Genomic DNA, 17,437 nt, shown 5'->3' with positions numbered 1-17,437 from the left:
CGGCAACAGAAATACATCATCTGTGAAAATTTGAACTGTCTATCTATCACGGTTCATGCATGAGATACAGACTGGTGACAGACGGACAGACAGCGGAGTCTTAGTAATAGGGTCCCGTTTTTACCCTTTGGGTACGGAACCCTAAAAAACACGGTGCAGGGAGCAGGTATTCTGGCTTTCCTGAACATGAAAAAAATCACCATACATTATTGTTCCAGATGGTCTGAAGCAAGGCCTGCTCGGCTGCATAAGATGAGGCGTGAGCTCGGCAGTTTGGGCCAGCTGAAACAAACGCGCCAGCCGCATTCCTCGACTGGGTCTGTCTGTGACGACTGTGACTGGGTCGAGCGAGAGCGACTGCGGCGCCCCTCGCGGCGGCCCCGCGCGCGCCGCGCTCGCAGCCCCCCGCGTGCTCGACCCGCCCGTCTCGTCTCCCCCGGGCCCCGGCTTGCTTCTTTCTACACTTCAGTCGTTCGCGCGCGCCTTTTGCGATAACTCATATATATATGTTGTTCGCTCATTATCGCGTGCTGTGTTTACAATACTGTGTTGTTATTACGAAGATTAAGCAGTGATCAGTGTCAGTGACGGAGAGTGAAAAATTGTACACCATTTAGTGAAAGGATTATTTGTGCACCGTTGGCGATCGGCGAGACAGCCACGGCAAACGCCGAGCTCAGGTAGTATTCCGGTTCATATTAGTTTTCAGTCTGATTACTTAAAACTAGGCTTATCTCGTTCGTTGTGGTCCGCCGAGTGCAGAGCGCTTGTGTTAAACGGCGCGGGTGGAAAAACAGAACCACGTGATCGTGTGTATCAATCGACCGTCGCCCGCTCTCCACGTGGTAGGCTGGGTGTAAACAACTGCCCTTCTCCGCTGAGTTCGGTCGGCACGGCACTCCGTAACGTCCGTACCCACCGCTGTCTCGGCACGGCTTCGCGCCGCGGCCCTGCAAGGTAGGCAAGGCCCATTTTGTATTATTTGCTAGTTTTGATACGAATCAACAACAATCGCTCCAATGCAGCGATCTCACTGTCTATTTTTGCTGCGTCGAAAAACATTCTACCTATGTTCATAGGAAAATTATGTTTATAGGTAATAGATATGTTAGGTACCTAACTAGTTAAGAACTTACTTATTGCCAAAGTCAAAATAGAGTTATTATTACATAATAATGTTTTGTTCCACGTTATCTACGTACCTAGTAACTACTCACTATTTTTGTTTATGACGATCCAAATATGTTATTCGCTTTATTGAAGTTAATAAAATAGGTACACTTTAGGTAAACAAATACATTTTTAATTTTTATGAACATCAACAGTCGATAGTGTTCCTATGCTACTTTTTGGTAAGCGAAGATTCATTAAATTAATTCGACCTTCCAGTCTCCAGTAAACTAACGCTGCGTCTTACGTAAGCGAACAACTCGCGATTGCAAAGCGAAGCGGTGCGGCGCGGCGCGGCGGGCCCACGGCGTTCGCGTTCGCAGCGAGATCGCCCACGTAGGGCACGTAGGACACTTATGCTTCTATAGGCATCAAAGGATTGATTCACCCTGCGCCGCATCGCTTCGCTTCGCGTTCGCGTGTTGTTCGCCTACGAGTGTACGCTGCGTAAGCGGACGACCTAGGTCACTTGTGTATTCATTTATTTGAATGAAATGTAAAACCGAAACAGGAAATCTTGTAGACGCGAGACAAAGTTGATAGGTAAGTAGATAGTTAGGTGAAAACGTCTATGCCTAAGGTAGGTAAGGTTACAGCGCCCAAGGCTTGTGTTGTTGTAAAAACAGTTTCTGATTATGAAATTTATGAACGAAGCGCAGTTGAAACGATAAAAACGATTCCTACCTACTGTTAGGTAATTGCTTTAAAAATAAAATAAAAAATAAAATAAGACTCAAAGCTGCTATCAAACCATGTTCCTATCAACATGTAATAATCTCGCGACTGCAATAAATAGGTACTTCGCTCTCTCTACCAACGCAGTCTACTCTCTATGAAAATTCACCTACCTACCTACCTCATCACACTAATAAGTGCTTATTAGGCTGCCTTTCCACTCAGGCGGAGATGAGAGGAGACGTGCAGGAATCAACCAATAATAGCATTGGTTGTAATGGCTACTCTACACGATGGCCCAGCGTAGGCCAGTCCAAGGGACGCATTAATGCGTTAGAGGGAGCAAGTGATATTGCGATCTCATACTCATACCACCGCATAGCTGTATCCCTTGGACTGGCCTACGCTGGGCCATCGTGTAGAGGAGCAATAAGTTGTAATCCCGCGCCTCCACCGGAGCGGAGAAGAGATGTGGATTACCCGTTTTTTTTTGATTCCCGCATGTCTTCTCTCATCTCCGCCTCAGTGGAAAGGTAGCCTTATATCGTACTACTACTACTTAACTATCTCTTGTTGTCACATTTTTTATATATTTTTTAACCTTGAAAAAGGTACGTAGGAATAGAAAACTAAGTCGATCCAAGAGAGTAGACCAATAGAACTGGAGATTGGATTTTGGTCACCTAATTCACGCCGTGAGTGTCGTCAATCGTCATTCACGGTCATATTTATTTACCCTAAAACTAAATTTATTTTATCTGTGGTAAATTCACTGGATTGTCATGCACATAGTATATGGCCATCACACACGTATCTTTAATTGAGAATACGAATATAAATATAGGCAACAATCAAAGCCCAAGCTTTCTTAAGATGCGTGTGCACCCTTGTGGGAAGCTAATTAATATTGCTCTGATTTTATTTTTGTATAATTTGGCAATGTTGAGCGATATATGAGCCGTCGTAAACTTGATGCGCAATAATAAATAGGTAAGTACATACCTAAATGCCTACCTATTTTGTTCGTACTTTTACTACGCAACAACTTATAGCGGCTTATGTGGAATTGTAGCATATTTCAAGCCAGGCGGACTATTAACTATTATTGTAGGCATGAATTTATTATGAAACAACGAGCTTGCTTAATAAAACCCGCAAGGTCATGGGTTATGGGTGCCTGGTGAGACAACGGCTGAAACCACCTTTTACTTAATATAATTAATTCATCTATGTCGTAATTTTACTTTATTCTCATCTAATGATTCTTAGGGATGAATTCTGGCGAACAGTCGACAATATTAGTTTTCTGGATAATATATACACATTTATCCTACAGCTATAAAATAGGGGCATTACAGGAACAATGTTTCATAGGAATTTTTATGAGTAGGTACGTACCTTAAAATATGAAAGGATTTTCGAAACACATTCTTAAAGAATGAAGCATTGAATTTTATGGTAATTCGTCAAAAATTATCCGGGTCCCGAGATTTTTGATGACGGAAGACGCCCCCGAACAACATCAAGTCAAGCACACGGCTGATACCTACTATTATAAAAAGAAACGGTTTTATACCTGCTCGAACAGGTAAATCTTTTATATTTACTTAACAATGAAATTTTTGAGGATCAGTCCCTACCGTTTGCCAAAATTTCTTCACGAACCTACTAGTAAAAACCGGCCAAGTGCGAGTCAGATTCGCGCACGAAGGGTTCTGTACCATTACGCAAAAAACGGCAAAAAAATCACGTTGGTTGTATGGGAGCCCCTTAAATATATTTATTTTATTCTGTTTTTAGTATTTGTTGTAATAGCGGCAACAGAAATACATCATCTGTGAAAATTTCAACTGTCTAGCTATCACGGTTCATGAGATACAGCCTGATGACAGACAGAAAGACGGACAGCGGAGTCTTAGTAATAGGGTCCCGTTTTTACCCTTTGGGTACGAGATCCTATTAAAAAGTAAAAGTACTAGGTAAAAGGTTGTTAGCTGCTCCGGGTCTACTCATGCGATTACAATATTACAGGGTTGGTCAGATTAAGTGTCCTAGTTTTGTAATGCCATTTTACTTAAATATAGCGGAACCTTTTTTAACTCTATTATTTTCTATTATGATTTCTACACGTGAGCTTGATTGATATTGTTTTGAACATGGACGCAAAACGCCAGCTCGTTGTAAATGTATACAAGCAAAAATTCCGACCGTGCGAGATATTTAAGACGCTAAAACATTTAGATATTTATGTAAGGTTCATATCTCGGACCATTAAGCGATTTAAAAAAACAGGATCTTAAAGAATCGGGCTCAAACCTGGTCGAAAACCATCTGTTCGAGCCAAAAAAGATGCCCAGAAAAAATCTAGTGAAAAAATGCAGGGACTTGCTAGCTTGGCATGAGGGCGAAGAAATTTCTTCCGACGAAAACATCTGTTTCAATTGCAAGATAGCCACAATCAACAAAATGATCGTGTTTACGGTGCTTCATTGGGGGATATTCCAGTAGACAAATTAACCATGCCATTAGCGGTTCCCTTCTTACTTACATGTATGTATTATATGTTTTTACATATATTTAAATACCTGCCAATAGGCTGCCAAAGAAATTCAGCGTGAAAAATTACGGCATTGAAAATAAAAATGTGGAGAGAACGATAAGCGAACGCGTGCAAGCAACATAATGTCTTATCAGGACAATATTCTGAAAACAACACACAATAATACGTAAAATAGCACAATCGTAATAGGACAAACCTCGAAATCTCTGGAACAGTCCTGAAATTAAGTTTGTATGTTAATTAAAGGTCTCTTTTTCATGTCCACACGTTTGACATTTGGGGACCTCGAGGAACCGCCGCCGGAAAATGTGTACCATCTTTCATTTTACTCGAAATCGAAGTTCTCTCTGGCTCTGTTTAACCGCCTGTAACTATTTTATTTTTACAGTTAGAAGGGTATGTGCGTGCCTGTATTATCAAAGGTTATTTATTTAGTTTTTAAATAAAATGTGTTTGAAAAGCTTATCGCACATGGTTACGTAATGATAGGGAATTAAAGAGAATGTGGAAGGGTGGTTCAATTGACCCCATAGGTGTGTGACGTTTCAAATACCTAAATATAATCGGCAAATTGAAAATTATTTGTTATTTCTAATCTTTTTTAAATAACTATTACGGTATTCAATGAGATTAACTAGTTTCATACAAAAGTCAAAAGTTTCAATTATAACAATGTTTCAATCATGACCATAATAAAATCATTGTCATTGTCACTCCATTTTTCCCAAAGCATATATTATTTAAAAAAGAAGTCTAAATATCAATAATCAACTACATATTTGTAAGAAAAACGCGGGGACATTTGAAACGTTTCAATCGTCCCCAAGTACGTACTTTTCAAGAAATTTTACTTGTTTCAATTATAACTTGATGCAATTCTCCCCGTCCTACCCTACTCTAATTTACCTATGCAAGACATTGAAAGTTCAACGTTTCTGTTTTTTTTACTTTATATATATATGTATAGGGACCTAACTTATTTACCATTTCCATTTAAATTGCACTTAAGGCAAGCGCTAGGATATAATCGGGATAGATTGTGCAATGTTTACAAACATTTGACTTGCTTGGTTTGCACTTGTTTCAGCAATATTCGGCATATGCTCGGCCGTGGCTCTGCCATTTCGGCTTAGTGCAGGGCTGCAGGTTGCGTGCTTGGAAGAAACTCGAAGGCCAGCCAAGCCAAGGAGTTCCTCAAGCCTTAAACAGCATAATCTATTATCTATTATTTAATTATATGCTACGAGTAAATGGCAAATGTTGAAAAAACCATTGCAATTAAACAAAGTTTTTAAAAACAATAGCGGTTTCTCTCAACATGGACGGACTCGGTAAATTCAGTTCAAGAAAAGAGCGTACTCCCATCTTTAAGGCCGGCAACGCACTTACAAGTTACAACCCCTCTGGTATTGCAGCTGTCCATGGGCCACGGTAACCGCTTACCATCAGGCAATTCGTCTGCTCGTTTGCCTCCTATATCATAAATATATAATAATAAATACTTAAATGAATTTTTAAAACCTTCGTTATTTTAGTTTAGACTGTTACTTCCGTTCCGTGTTCCGTATGATCTGGTATACACCTGCGGGGGCAGCATGGTTCCATTTTTATCGCCTGTCACTATGCCTGTCACTATGATAGGTACTTGTTAGAACGTGCTACGGCCGCTGTTCTCCCGACTAGTTCCGTACAGCCTATATTTAGGGTATAAATAACCTACCTCAATAACCATGTATAGAAAATGTTTTGATAAGGATAGCTGTACTAAAGTTGGTGACCTACGCTTTAAATTCTACGATATTTGCATCAACATTCCTATGTGATGTATAATATGTACATATTAAGGAAATCAAAAATAACTATATAACTTGATATGCTATAGATACAGACATCCTAAATTGGAGACGTACATATATTAAATTTCGACGAACATCAATGCGCCTCCGTATCTAACATGAACACAGGTAAAAACGTCGGTAAAGGGACCCCTCTGTCTCGCGTCCTCGTACGCGCAAGGCCTCGTGTAGTGCAGCTCGTGTATTGTCATCGACGAGCAGAGGCGAGTTGGATTTTGGCCTACCAGTTCAAAATTACCTCATAATCCGTTACCACTGTGCTTAATCAGAGATCGCCCATATTCTGGTATCTAGTACGTCTGAACGATAAACTGAACATGCGATTACAATGACACCCCAGTGCAACGCGGGTGTAGGGGTGCAATGTTTTGGGAGCGAGGCAGGAGAAGGCAAGACGAAGCTAATCGCGCCGCCGCACTGTACCACGGTCTGATCGATCGTGGTACGCTGCGCTGCTCTATTATTTATTACCAAAATATGGCGGCGTGGTGCGGCGTGCGGTCGTTGAACCCTACGACAGTGCGCGTCGTAAACAACTCGGGTGTGTGCAATGCCCATGCCTGCGGTTGCAGAAAACGCGGGAAACGCTTTGCTGCGATCCCTTCGTAGATAGTTGTAGAGTAAGTTTACTGATCTGTACTGTTCATAATAAAAAAAAGAATACGTTTATTAGGTCATTACTACTTATACCTACTCGTAAGATACCCATATCTACCTGCAGTACCTAACAGAAAACGCGGGAAATTGTTTAAACCTAATCGAAAATTATGAACTCAGGACATGTTATTACTGAAAATGCGGCAAACGGTAACCTCGTGGTGTGTCGGTGTATTGTATAGTAAACATCCTACAGTGTAGACGGTTGAGTATACTTACTTACGTAATATCTTCTCGCACGTATCTGCTACAAACATTACGGATCCCCAAGGCCAAGGGTCGCTTTCCTGACAGTTATTTTAGTCACCGATACAAAACGCCATATGCACTCCACGTGTAGCATCGGCCATTTTTTATTATTAGGCTGTTTACCTCCATAAACTCAAACTGTCGCCACCGTGAATAGCTAAATTGTTGATATTACTTTAAGAGAAAACAGTCACTATCGGCTAGTCCGTTTAGTAAATATTCGAAATTAGAAAAATTTTGCTCAATAAAACTGAAAGAGATCGCTTCCTAGTGATGAGAACGCCTTCCCATTCATATTCTTGATATTTTTATTTTTCTCTTAATTTTTTTTTGCTTGTGGTGCTATTAAGAAAACATATTTTCACCTCACTCGCTCGGAAAACCTGTTTATAGTGCGTAACCTGCGTGCAAAAGTCTATTTTATCCGCTAGCGTGCAAAAGTCATTTGAATTTCGAACACGATGAATATGTGTGCTTTTCTCTTGTTTATTTTGTTTGAATTTGAATGTGTTATGTCTTAAATTTGATATGTTAAATAGAGGGCAAAATTAAATGTTTTTTTTTGTTTTTTTTTCTTGCATCTCGCATTTTCCTCGCTGTAGTGAGGTGGAAAGTTGTGTGTTCCGCACGGCTGCAAAATTATTTGTCGACTCGTGTCTTAATAGCCTCGCTATGCTCAGGAATCTATCTTTGAACTATTCGCTTCCCTCATGGTTCAATCTTAGATTCCTTCGCTCGCTCAGCTTTCAATTTCAACACTCACGCCAAATAACCACTTTGCAGCCTTGCATAACAAATAACTATTACTTATTTAAAATTAAGCAGGTAAGGTATCGTGAGAATACCGAAACACTATCTTCCCACAAAAGAAAAACAACTTCTTACGTCATTCTATCTCTAAGTCTCTTAACAATCTGCTAGTTTATACAATAATACGGAGTTCGACCCAGGACACAACGTGCTAACTAAATTATCTTGGCTCTTAGTAATCGAAACATGCTTGCTGACTCATCGAGAGCTTCACTCCGAGTCTCCGACACAACTCAGAATTTGCATCTATCTTCACCGTAGGAGGATTTCAGCTAATTCGGGCTTTCGGCCGGTCGGCCGAAAGCCCGAATTAGAGAGAAAGAAGGGTAATACATTTTTGTATTAAGATACAAACTGAACTTCCTTTTTTCAGATGCAAGCTGCAATTTGTCAAAACAATAGTAGATTGTTAACCTAGGGTGGAAAGTGAACCACATCATCCGAGATATTATAGACCGCGAGCCAGGCGCAAATTTCGTCAGTCATCGCCTCCCGGGCGAAAACTCGTATATATGTATGATGAACCCTCGTGAACGACAGCTGCCGCTCCGTTGGTGGGTTGAGGAATGGCAGCCACCGAAACACGTAACACGGTCTTTCCACCGCGATACAACCGGCTGACGATTTGTTTTGTTTACAAAGCATCTAAACTATCATCTGACAAAGTATCAAACGGGAGGCGATGACGCCGATGACTGAAAATAATTTTATTTATTATAACATGTTCATGTGACCAGCTGACAGTCTTCCCACAGCGATACAATCGGCTGACGATTTTGTTTATTCACTATAGCATCTAAACTATCATCTGACAAAGTATCAAGCGGGAGGCGATGACAAATTTTTTTTATAGACTTTATTTGCTGCCATTCCTCAACCCACCAACGGAGCGGCAGCTGACGTTCACGAGGGTTCATCATACATAGCCGTTAACTATACGAGTTTTCGCCCGGGAGGCGATTGGTCATGGAAATCTGTTCCTGGCCCGCGGTCATGGTTACTTTTACCCGAGTTAAACACTCTACTTTTCATTTCGACTATGAGGAAAGTCAAACACAAGAAATGTAGGTTTATTATGGGTATATTTCTTTAGAACAAATCATTTACAGATATATATAGGTAAACGACGTACATTCATTCATTCAGTTTCAGGTGCGAATACATTAAGGGCGTTTCAGACACATCCCAATTTAAGATCGGATTGTCTATGGTTTTAAATTTTTTTCCGATTAAAACGTAAATGGCGCCAATTCTAGGCGCTAATTCTCTTACCACTTTCTCTGATCAGATCGGGGAAATCCTGAAGAAAGGCCAGGCCAAGAGCACCCTACCGGCGAGCGTGTATGAGGAATGTTATAAAAGTGAAGGAAGCGAAAGAGGTATGTCAGGATCGTAGCAAGTGGTAATCCGTGGTCTCTGCTCTCTGCCTACCCCTCCGGGAAACAGGCGTGATTATATGTATGTATGTATGTAAAATATTTTTTACATAATGCAATGCAATTGACATTTAACTTCGATAATACTTGGCCTGAAAATGCGGAAGCTAGCCTATATCACATGAAAGGTGAAGCAGACTATTAGGCAAAAGTTTTGATTTTCGCTTTTCATGCGAAGCGAGGCCTTGTAAAGATTTAGCAAAATCGTCATCGTTAATGACTTTCGAACTGAAAATGCTTTTTTAATACAGTTGCTCAAAAAGTTCTACTTTTCGTGGCTGTTTAAGGTGCGGCAAGTTGGTTTTCGCGAACTAGTGCTTTTTACTTTCCCATTTTTTAAAAATTTATACTTGTTCCAATTCATGACTACTTATTGATGAGTTTTAATATAAGTTTCCTTGAAACGTCGTAATCAACATGCAAAAATAAGCATATTTCATATTTTATTACTTACCTCTTCATCATTATAAGTAACACATAACACATTAATTTTTTAATGTTGAAAAACCGTTCTTAATAAGTTGTCTGAATGGAACGGAACGACTGTCAAAGAAGAGGCGTTTTTTCTTACTGCATGAATGTTTTAAGTTTCCAAAGGCAACATTTGATATTGTTTTTATAAATATACGATACACAAATAATCGTAAATAACGATATTTAGGTAATAATAATATTTACAATTGTTTCTGTCTTATAGATCATGCATTAAAAAAAAAAACCTTCATTGAAGTGGGTTCAATAATAATAACAAAATCTATTCTAGTCGAATAAAAGCTAGAAAAACACCTCTTCATAATGTCAATGTCAATGATGTCACAGAATTAATAATATAAAAGTTTCGAATTCCATTCCTTACTTGTTGCTTTTCTTATTTTTTCGCAACTGTATTAAAAAAACGTCGTTCGATACACGTGCGGATATGTCACTCTCAGTAATGACATACTTTCCGCACTAGCATCGAAATGTACTAATGTGTGTTGATTGACCGGTGATTCGTTCATTCAACAAACGTCGTATGTTTACGTAATCTACCAGGATTAGCTGCTAATAATAGCCAACAATTATATGGCTAACTTGTTTTTTAATCGATATTTTCCTGTGAGTGGTGTCGTGGGAACTACTCCAGCTCCCACGCCAATTATGTACATGATAACTTCATGCACGTTGTCGGTTCTATCAATGAAATCTCGCAGTTATCAATGAAATTACAACTCATTGTTGCGGACATTAGTTCTTTGATGTTTGTATTAACTAATGGTGTGGCTTTATTTCGGAAATGTGAATGGGAATGCAATAGCTTGTTTGGTTTATTAGTATTTCTACGTTTTCCTTTTTTAATTGTATACAATCGTGATATAATAGACAGCTTTTCATTCGAGTCGAGTACCGTGTTTAAACAACGAAGCTTGCTGAGTTGCTTAAGCAAGGTACGAGATTGAACAGCTTGATTATATCACTATTGTATACAATACTTTTTCTACGAGACAAAAATAATAATACTTTCAACTAGTAGAATCATATAGATAAACAAACCAAAAGTAGGTACTCGTATACAGCTAAGATACGAGAGCGGATACCTTCATATGAACTCGTACCCTCCCCGGCCACCGGGGCCCGGCGGGTTGGTCAACGACACCTCGTAACTCATGAGGCCCTGGTGCCTGCTCCTTGCTCAATTCAATTTTAAGACAGTTTTTTTTCTCGATTAAGGCCACCGTAGCCTATAGAGACCAGGGACCGGACAACCCTTTCCGCGATAAAACCCTTTCAATGGGCGACACTTAAACACGGCTAACACATTGAAAGACTTTCCCTTTTGAGCTGCAAGCCCATTCATACCCTTACCTTTGACTAACCCTTACCGAAAAGCTAACCAAAAATAAGGCTAGCTCTTAATAAGGGTTACCCTTATCTTTAAGCGCTTTTTATAAAGGTTTCCCTTTGCGTGAAAGAGACAGGATTAGTATATATCTACGGTAGTGTATGAAAAGGAAAGAAAATACTTGCCTAGTCAAAGAACGCCGCCGTCGCCGCCGACGATCGTTCGGATTCGAAGTAATGTGTGCTTTATGAACAAGGTAGACGACTTAAATTAGCACGCTTATATGCTAAAAGGGAAGCCCTTTATAAGGCTAACCCTTATAAGCAATATGCAAGGTGTTGGTGAGCGGATGATAAGGGTTTTGTAAGGGTATTTGGGCTACCGATTACTCAAATGTGGTAGCCTTATATAAGGGTTTTTAAAAGCAAAACAAAGGGTTTCGTCTGGCAAAGGGTATGGTGAGTTAAGCCTTATGCAATACCCTTATAAAACCCCGATAAGGGATAGCGGGCCGGTCCCTGATAGAGACTAACAAGCAACGCTAAGCGGTTTTCGTAGTCTATGGATGTTGCTATATGAAGGGTGACACATGCGCGTTTCTGACTAATGAAGCAATTGTTTCTACTATAGGTATAACATAAAATAAATAATTAATTTGAGCTATCGTTTTGTTTAGTCCTCTTGACCGCGGCGAGCTGATTGGCCAACCAATCACAAAGCAGAGGCGACGCTGCAGCGTATTTAAGTAGACGGAAATATGACAGATGCCGCGACGAAATTACGTTCCGAAACGCCATCGTTGGCTAATTTGCATTGAATAGTCTCCTTAAACAAGAAATATATTATATCGAAATGTTTGAAGTTCTATTTTAAATTTTTTCTTTAATATACTCCGAAATGTATGCGTTAATGTCACGAAATGAAGACGTGAAGTTACTCATTTTTGGCTCCTTACATTACTTCTTGACCTAGGCCAAGAAGTAATGTAGGGAGTAGGTATGAAACGTACATCCGATGCTCTAACTTTTTAAATTTGCTCACTAAGATTAGACTGACAAAGGACACACATACAGCCAACGACTACTCTCTCTGTAAGCATACTTGCGACATTAAAATTAAAAAAAAAAATCTATAGTACTATATAAGCGGTTAAACATGCTAAAAAAACAAAAATAAAACTTTATAGACCTGTATCTCCTAAACCATGCGTCGTAGCGCAAAAATAATAAAATTTTCGTTCCCCTTTATAAAATCCTATACTATACTAAAGTAATATAAAAAAAAAAACACAATGAAAATCAAAAAAGAAACTCCTCGAAACTCCACGCACTGAAACCTATCACATTACGACATGAAACAATCATCATCATCATCATCATCATGTTTGTATTATTATTTCATTGACTGTTTGAGAAAAGCACTATAGGTACATACCTCGGCGTGAAAAGGGGTTGCCGGCCTCATAACTATCTGTTCTATTCGGCCGGCAACCCCTTACTTCACGGCCTCTGTAGTAATGTAGTACTATTTTTTATGTATGACCACGCATAAGTTTTTACGGAGTAGTCCGATTTTGATATTTCTTTTTTTATTGGAAAGGGTTATACCCTGAAGTAGGTCCCATATAAATTTGAAAATGAGTAGATTATAGCCACAAAAAATATAAAATAAAAACTTATTAACAAAAAAAAATTACCGCTGATAAAACTGAAAAGCATAACATAATAAACCTTATTTTTTAACCTTAATAACTAAGTTCTTAAACTAATGAAAGTAAACCTAAGTAATTTTGAGTCGGCGCCAAACAAGCAAATTAATTAATTACGCAAAGCGTGATGCGCGCCGGGGCACGCCCCTTCACCGGAAAATGAAGAACTTGATTGATTGGCGCCGACTCAAAATTACTTGGGAATACTTTCATTAGTTTAAGGACCTAGTTTTTTTTAAATACTATGTCGGTGGCAAACAAGCATACGGCCCGCCTGATGTTAAGCAGTCTCCGTAGCCTATAGTGTAGTGTAGTGTGTGTGTGGTGTAGTTATTAAGGTTAAATAAAAAATGTTTATTATTTTTTGCTTTTCAGTTTTTTCGGCGGTTTTTTTTTTTTGTTAAAAGTTTTTATTTGGATAAGTATGGTAAAATCATTACCTACACTACAATTCTGACGAACGCATAAGTTTTCTCTCCGGTGGACAATAGTTGACATCTTGTGGCATGTAGGTAATGATTTTATCATCCTTAACCAAATAAAAGGAGTACCTTTTCATGTGGATAAGGGTTAAATAAGAAAATTTACCTTAATAGCCCTTAAGTTTTGGGTATGTCTACAGGAAAGACGTGAACACACTTTTGTGTTTGACCCAAATATGAACGCTTCGCCTTTAACCAAAGAAAATTAAAGAAATCTGCGGAAATAATTCGTGTAGTTTTGAAAATTGGTATAGTTGTACCTTGTGGTGTCCAGATGAACATACTAAGGGTGAGCTGGGGGGGGGGGGGGGGGGGTTGAAGGTATATTTTTTCAGATTTTTGCTCGTATCTCGAATATCTGTACGAATAGCATTATAATTACTTCGAACAAAAGTTTCTACATAAAATTTTCTACAAATTAGTTAATAATTATTTTTACTCTACGATCAATACTTTAGGAGCTACAGGATGTTTAAGTTAACAAAGAGATGAAAAATAGACGACATAAGAAAACGATGTTTCTTCGTAATCATAACTAATTTTTTTTGTATAGAATAAGCAAGTTGAGTCACCTGCTGATCAAAAATAAAAATAAACCGGCCAAGAGCATGTCGGGTCATGCTCAGTGTATGGTTTCGTACTTCCGTAGTTACCCGCCCGGCAAAATATACTATTTGCAAAAACTCAAAAGTGACTTAATCGATCAGGTTTGCTATAGTTTTCCTTTAAAGTCTAATAAGCTTTACTTTCACGATTTTTTTCATATTTTTTGGACCCATGGTTCAACCATATAGTGTGGGGTGTCATTGGATAGGTCTTTTAAAATGAATATGAGTCTTTAAGAACATTTTTTTGATAAACGTGATATTTCCGGAAATATATGCTATGAAAGAAAAAATTGGTATAACTGTACCAATTTTCAAAACTACACGAATTATTTCCGCAGATCGCCCATTTTCGGCTACCGGCCCAGTGAACCCAACTGTTATTGAATGTTATGATGACGCAAGTTAAGTCATGATGAAAACATAATTACATATGTAATTGTGTTAACATAGGTGTACCGCTACTGCTTTATTTAACCTACGTCACGAAGCTGTTACTACGAGCTCATTTATATTAAGCCTACGTATATAGTTATTAGAATAGTTTCAAAGACGACGTATTCCTGTGTAATATTGTTAAAAGCTCATAATACCATATTCACTCCTTATTCAGTTATAGAGCTTCATGTTTTGCTCCTTTGGGACCAAAATAACCTATATGTTTAGGCTTTGCAATATTAGTTCCTGGAATTCTTTTAGTACTTGTACCGTTAAGAAATGAAATGAAATAAATTATTCTGAGACTTCTGAGAGTAACTTCTCAGGAAGCTTGACGTACCAAAGCCGATATTCTTTAAACTCTTGTGTAACAATCTAGGGTACGGTCTTTGTCCTTATAGCCGTAATTGCTTATTTTGAGGGGCGTTAAGCAAACCCGATGGTTTGCTTAATAGCGTAAACAGATCCTTTATTTTCTAGCGAAAGCCAGTGCCCCGCGTGTTTGATGTGTTTTTCGATTTCCTTAAAACTTCAAGGAGACCAAACAGACCTTGATGAGTTGGCAAAATTACTTTAGATGACTCTATCGTGTACGTTATTAGTAAGTGTCATTTCTGATTAGCTACAACTAAGCTTCATATTAAGAGAGAGAGACTAACAACTTAAGCGGCCTTCTGTGGACCTCTCCTGTAGCTGACCTGCGTGGACTTAAGTCAACATTGTAGTTATGTTTGACGACCGGTCTGGCCTAGTGGGTAGTGACCCTGCCTGTGAAGCCGATGGTCCTGGGTTCGAATCCCGGTAAGGGCATTTATTTGTGTGATGAACACAAATATTTGTTCCTAAGTCATGGGTGTTTTCTATGTATATAAGTATGTATTTATCTATATAAGTATGTATATCGTCGCCTAGCAGCCATAGTACAAGCTTTGCTTAGTTTGGGGCTAGGTTGATCTGTGTAAGATGTCCCCTTATATATTAAATATAAAAAAAAATGATAACATTTTTTTTTTTTTTTTTTTTTTAATTTATTTAGGCAACAAACAGTCATATACAAAAATGATGTAATAATAAGCAATGTGTTAATAGACCTTGAGTGCCCTACCTTAATTAAATAATTTCTAATCTAAAGTAGCTAGTGTAGGAGCAGTAAGCGTAAAATAAAGTTATCATTAATTAACAAACTTATCAGTAACTTGAAGTGTATCTATATTCATTCATCCATGTATATGTATGCACGGACAGGTTGCTTACTCGTACATACAACCACACGGGGTACACAAAGAAAGTTATAAATTATTTGTGCATAAGTTACCTATTACAATGTTAAATTATAGAAGTTGTTACAAAAGTTTAATTATACCTACTTAAATAAACAGTTTGTTATTGTTTACAATTTCGATTTGAAGTGAGTAATAATTTGTTTTTTAAAACTTTTACAGGTTTTATACGAAAAAAGATCAATGTGGGATACATTTATATTATAATAATTGAGACAACGGTTGAAATAAGAATTTGAGCAATATCTCGTACGAGAGAAAGGAATAGAAAATAATTTCTTATGGCGTGCAGTGCGTCGAGGTATCTTAAATAACAACGTACCAAGAAGTGAGGGGGAGTCAATAAAGCTGTTAATGATTTTGTAGAGAAACATTATATCAAACTGTGCTCGACGATCTTCAAGTGTCAGCAATCCATAGTGAACAAGACTATTTTTATATGAGTTTCGACTCCGTCCCATACGGAAGTCGATAGACTTGAGAAATTTCCTTTGTACACGTTCTATCCTATTGATATGACACTTAAAGAAAGGGTTCCAAATGATACACGCAAAATCTAGGATTGATCTGACTAAACTGTAGTATAATATCATGTATGTAATTTCGTTTTGAAAAGGCCTACAAACCCTTAATATAAAACCAAGTTGTTTGTAAGCCCTTTGAACAACGATATCTATGTGATTATTAAAAGTAAGTTTATTATCTATTAAAACCCCAAGGTCACGGACTTTGTCAACCCTGATTATGTGGTGATTATTTAATATATAATTATATGTTATTGGATTTTTGTTACGTGTAAATGTGATTATATTGCACTTATCAGGATTAAGAAATAGTTGATTACTCTCACAATAGTCAGACAGAGAATTAATATCGGCTTGAAGCTCGCAACAATCATTGACTGTGTTAATAATCTTAAAAATTTTTGCATCATCAGCATATAACAGGTGATGACTGCTGCCAAGTACATCACCAATATTATTTATATAAAGTGTAAACAGTAATGGACCGAGATGCGACCCTTGAGGGACACCTGAAGGAATGTAAAGAAAATCTGACATGAAACCTTTGATCGAAACGGCTTGTGAGCGATTTGTGATGTATGACTTGATCCATCGGAACAAGTCGCCATGTATTCCGGCACTCCAGAGCTTCTCTAATAAGATTCTGTGACTAATTTTATCAAAAGCCTTAGAGAAGTCCGTGTACACGACATCGACTTGGCATTTATTATTTAGTGCGGTTAGTAAAAAATCTGTAAAGGAGACTAAGTTGGACTCGACACAACGACCTTTGAAAAATCCGTGTTGATTTGGAGACAAAAAGTTGCGAACTGCAAAAGATAGGTCATTAACAACTATTTTTTCTAATATTTTGCCAAATATACATAATTTTGAGATTGGTCGGTATTGGGATACATCATCTTTTTTATTGTTTTTGGGTATAGGCGTTATTAGAGCTTGTTTCCAGCGGTCAGGAAAAGTCCCCGAAGCTAATGATTTTGTAAAAATATACGTTACTGGGATTGTCAGTTCCTTTGCGCATTTATTAATAAAAAGAGGATGTATTCCATCCGCCCCCGCCCCTTTATTTACATTAATTGATTTAAGTTGCTGAAAAACAGTATCAGAATTGATTTTTATTGAATTAATATTTAAGGGTGAATTGGGATTCTCGTTTGTAATTATG

At 38.2% G+C, this 17,437-nt stretch overlaps 1 protein-coding gene across 1 annotated transcript in view; it reads left to right on the top strand.

Annotated features, from left to right (window-relative positions):
• The first annotated feature begins 458 nt into the window (after positions 1–458).
• LOC134756199 (insulin receptor-like) overlaps positions 459–17,437 on the top strand; it is a 126,814-nt gene continuing 109,835 nt past the window's right edge. Inside the window, 1 exon segment of the mRNA XM_063693028.1 lies at positions 459–680. The gene's annotated coding sequence lies outside the window, so the exon portion shown is untranslated.

Source organism: Cydia strobilella, chromosome 3 (genome assembly GCF_947568885.1).
Source record: "Cydia strobilella chromosome 3, ilCydStro3.1, whole genome shotgun sequence".
NCBI lineage: Eukaryota > Metazoa > Arthropoda > Insecta > Lepidoptera > Tortricidae > Cydia > Cydia strobilella.
The sequence above is the reverse complement of the archived record's forward strand: the minus strand, read 5'-3'. Positions and strand labels throughout refer to the sequence as shown.